The following is a 4909-nucleotide window of genomic DNA, read 5'->3' on the forward strand; positions in this document are numbered from 1 at the left end:
CACCCAAAAGAGTACTAAGGTATGATCATGTTTTGCTCGTGAGAGAAGCTTAGTCAACGGGTCTGTCATATTCAGAGCCGTATGTATTTCGCAAATATTCTATGTCCACAATGCTCTGCACGGAGCTACTCTAGCTAATTGCTCCCACTTTTAATATGTATCCAGATTGAGACTTAGAGTCATCTGGATTGGTGTAAAAGCTTGCATCGTTGTAACTTTTACGACGGGCTCTTTTATCACCTCCATAATCGAGAAACATCTCCTTAGTCCTCACTAAGGATATTCTTGACCCATGACCAGTGATCTACTTATTAGATCAAAATTGTATTCCTTTGCCAAACACAGAGCAAGGTATACAATAGGTCTGTTCACAGCATAGCATACTTTATAGAACCTATGACTGAGGCATAGGGAATGACTTTTCATTCTCTTTCTATTTTCTGCAATGGTCGGGTCTTGAGTCTTACTCAACTTCACACCTTGTAACACAGGCAAGAACTCCTTTCTTTGACTGTTCCATTTTGAACTATTTCAAAAATTTATCAAGGTATGTACTCATTGAAAAATCTTATCAAGCGTCTTGATCTATCTATATAGATCTTGATGCTCAATGTGTAAGCAGCTTCACCGAGGTCTTGCTTTGAAAAACTCTTATTCAAGTATCCTTTCATGCTATCCAGAATTTCCATATCATTTCCAATTAACAATATGTCATCCACATATAATATTAGAAATGCTACAGAGCTCCCACTCACTTTCTTGTAAATACAGGCTTCTTCAAAAGTCTGTATAAAACCATATGCTTTGATCAACTCATCAAAGCATATATTCCAACTCCGAGATGCTTGCACCAGTCCATAGATGGATCGCTGGAGCTTGCACAATTTGTTAGCACCTTTAGGATTGACAAAACCTTCTGGTTGCATCATATACAACTCTTCTTTAAGAAAACCATTAAGGAATGCAGTTTTGTTTATCCATTTGCCAGATTTCATAAAATGCGGCAATTGCTAACATGATTCAGATAGACTTAAGCATAGATACGAGTGAAAAACTCTCATCGTAGTCAACACCTTGAACTTGTCGAAAACCTTTTGCGACAATTCTAGCTTTGTAGATAGTAACACTATCAGCGTCCGTCTTCCTCTTGAAGATCCATTTAATCTCAATGTCTCGCCGATCATTGGGCAAGTCAATCAAAGTCCATACTTTGTTTTCATACATGGATCTTATCTCAGATCTCATGGCCTCAAGCCATGTTGCGGAATCTGGGCTCACCATCGCTTCTTCATAGTTCGTAGGTTCGTCATGGTCTAGTAACATAACTTCCAGAACAGGATTACCGTACCACTCTGGTGCGGATCTTACTCTGTAAGACCTACGAGATTCTGTAGTAACTTAATCTGAAGTTTCATGATCATCATCATTAACTTCCTCACTAATTGGTGTAGTAGTCACTGGAACTGATTTCTGTGATGAACTACTTTCCAATAAGGGAGAAGGTACAATTACCTCATCAAGTTCTACTTTCCTCCCACTCACTTCTTTCGAGAGAAACTCCTTTTCTAGAAAGGATCCATCTTAGCAACGAATAACTTGCCTTCGGATCTGTGATAGAAGGTGTACCCAATAGTTTCCTTTGGGTATTCTATGAAGACGCACTTCTCCGATTTGGGTTCGAGCTTATCTGGTTGAAGTTTCTTCACATAAGCATCGCAGCCCCAAACTTTAAGAAACGACAACTTTGGTTTCTTGCCAAACCACAGTTCATATGCTGTCGTATCAACGGATTTAGATGGTGCCCTTTTAACGTGAATGCAGTTGTCTCTAATGCACAACCCCAAAACGATAGTGGTAAAACCGATAAGAGACATCATAGATTGCACTATATCCAATAAAGTACTGTTATGACGTTCGGACACACCATTAAGTTGTGGTGTTCCAGGTGGCATGAGTTTGTGAAACTATTCCACATTGTTTTAATTGAAGACCAAACTCGTAACTCAAATATTCGTCTCCGCGATCAGATCGCAGAAACTTTATTTTCTTGTTATGATGATTCTTCCACTTCACTCTGAAATTCTTTGAACCTTTCAACTATTTCAGACTTATGTTTCATCAAGTAGATATACCCATATCTGCTCAAATCATCTTGTGAAGGTCAGAAAATAACGATACTTGCCACGAGCATCAACACTCATTGGATCGCATACATCGGTATGTATTATTTCCAATAAGTCAGTAGCTCGTTCCATTGTTCCGGAGAACGGAGTTTTAGTCATCTTGCCCAATAGGCACGGTTCGCAAGCATCAAATGATTCATAACCAAGTGATTCCGAAAATCCATCTTTATGGAGTTTCTTCATGCGCTTTACACCGATATGACCCAAACGGCAGTGCCACAAATAAGTTGCACTATCATTATTAACTTTGCATCTTTTTGGCTTCAATATTATGAATATGTGTATTACTACGATCGAGATCCAACAAACCATTTTTGTTGGTGTGTATGACCATAGAAGGTTCTATTCATGTAAACAGAACAACAATTATTCTCTAACTTAAATGAATAACCGTATTGCAATAAACATGATCAAATCATATTCATGCTCAACGCAAACACCAAATAACACTTATTTAGGTTCAACACTAATCCCGAAAGTATAGGGAGTGTGCGATGATGATCATATCAATCTTGGAACCACTTCCAACATACATCGTCACTTCACCCTTAACTAGTCTCTGTTTATTCTGCAATCCCGTTTCGAGTTACTAATCTTAGCAACTGAACTAGTATCAAATACTGAGGGGTTGCTATAAACACTAGTAAAGTACACATCAATATCAAATATACTTATGTTCACTTTGCCATCCTTCTTATCCACCAATCACTTGGGGTAGTTCCGCTTCCAGTGACCAGTCCCTTTGCAGTAGAAGCACTTAGTCTCAGGCTTAGGACCAGATTTGGGCTTCTTCACTTGAGCAGCAACTTGCTTGCCGTTCTTCTTGAAGTTCCCCTTTCTTTCCCTTTGCCCTTTTCTTGAAACTAGTGATCTTGTCAACCATCAACACTTGATGCTCTTTCTTGATTTCTAACTTCGTTGATTTCAACATCACGAAGCGCTCGGGAATCGTTTTCGTCATCCCTTGCATACTATAGTTCATCACAAAGTTCTACTAACTTGGTGATGGTGACTAGAGAATTCTGTCAATCACTATCTTATCTGGAAGATTAACTCCCACTTGATTCAAGCGATTGAAGTACCCAGACAATCTGAGCACATGCTCACTAGTTGAGCGATTCTCCTCCATCTTTTAGCTATAGAACTTGTTGGAGACTTCATATCTCTCAACTCGGGTATTTGCTGGAAATATTAACTTCAACTCTTGGAACATCTCATATGGTCCATGACATTCAAAACGTCTTTGAAGTCCCGATTCTAAGCCGTTAAGCATGGTGCACTAAACTATCAAGTAGTCATCATATTGAGCTAGCCAAACGTTCATAACGTCTGCATCTGCTCCTGCAATAGGTCTGTCACCTAGCGGTGCATTAAGGACATAATTCTTCTGTGCAGCAATGAGGATAAACCTCAGATCACGGATCCAATCCGCATCATTGCTACTAACATCTTTCAACACAATTTTCTCTAGGAACATATCAAAATAAACATATGAAAGCAACAACGCAAGCTATTGATCTACAACATAATTTGCAAAATACTACCAGGACTAAGTTCATGATAAATTTAAGTTCAATTAATCATATTACTTAAGAACTCCCACTTAGACAGACATCTCTCTAGTCATCTAAGTGATCACGTGATCCAAATCAACTAAACCATAACCGATCATCACGTGAGATGGAGTAGTTTTCAATGGTGAACATCACTATGTTGATCATATCTACTATATGATTCACGCTCGACCTTTCGGTCTCCGTGTTCCGAGGCCATATCTGCATATGCTAGGCTCGTCAAGTTTAACCTGAGTATTCTGCGTGTGCAAAACTGGCTTGCACCCGTTGTAGATGGACGTAGAGCTTATCACACCCGATCATCACGTGGTGTCTGGGCACGACGAACTTTGGCAACGGTGCATACTCAGGGAGAACACTTCTTGATAATTTAGTGAGAGATCATCTTAAAATGCTACCGTCAATCAAAGCAAGATAAGATGCATAAAGGATAAACATCACATGCAATCAATATAAGTGATATGATATGGCCATCATCATCTTGTGCTTGTGATCTCCATCTTCGAAGCACCGTCGTGATCACCATCGTCACCGGCGCGACACCTTGATCTCCATCGTAGCATCGTTGTCGTTACGCCATCTATTGCTTCTACGACTATCGCTACCGCTTAGTGATAAAGTAAAGCAATTACAGGGCGTTTGCATTTCATACAATAAAGCGACAACCATATGGCTCCTGCCAGTTGCCGATAACTTCGGTTACAAAACATGATCATCTCATACAATAAAATATAGCATCACGTCTTGACCATATCACATCACAACATGCCCTGCAAAAACAAGTTAGACGTCCTCTACTTTGTTGTTGCAAATTTTACGTGGCTGCTACGGGCTTAGCAAGAACCGTTCTTACCTACGCATCAAAACCACAACGATAGTTCGTCAAGTTGGTGCTGTTTTAACCTTCGCAAGGACCGGGCGTAGCCACACTCGATTCAGCTAAAGTGAGAGAGACAGACACCCGCCAGCCACCTTTAAGCACGAGTGCTCGCAACGGTGAAACCAGTCTCGCGTAAGCGTACGCGTAATGTCGGTCCGGGCCGCTTCATCTCACAATACCGCCGAACCAAAGTATGACATGCTGGTAAGCAGTATGACTTGTATCGCCCACAACTCACTTGTGTTCTACTCGTGCATATAACATCAACGCAT

This window comes from Triticum aestivum, chromosome 7B, assembly GCF_018294505.1.
Source record: "Triticum aestivum cultivar Chinese Spring chromosome 7B, IWGSC CS RefSeq v2.1, whole genome shotgun sequence".
NCBI classification, from domain to species: Eukaryota; Viridiplantae; Streptophyta; class Magnoliopsida; order Poales; family Poaceae; genus Triticum; species Triticum aestivum.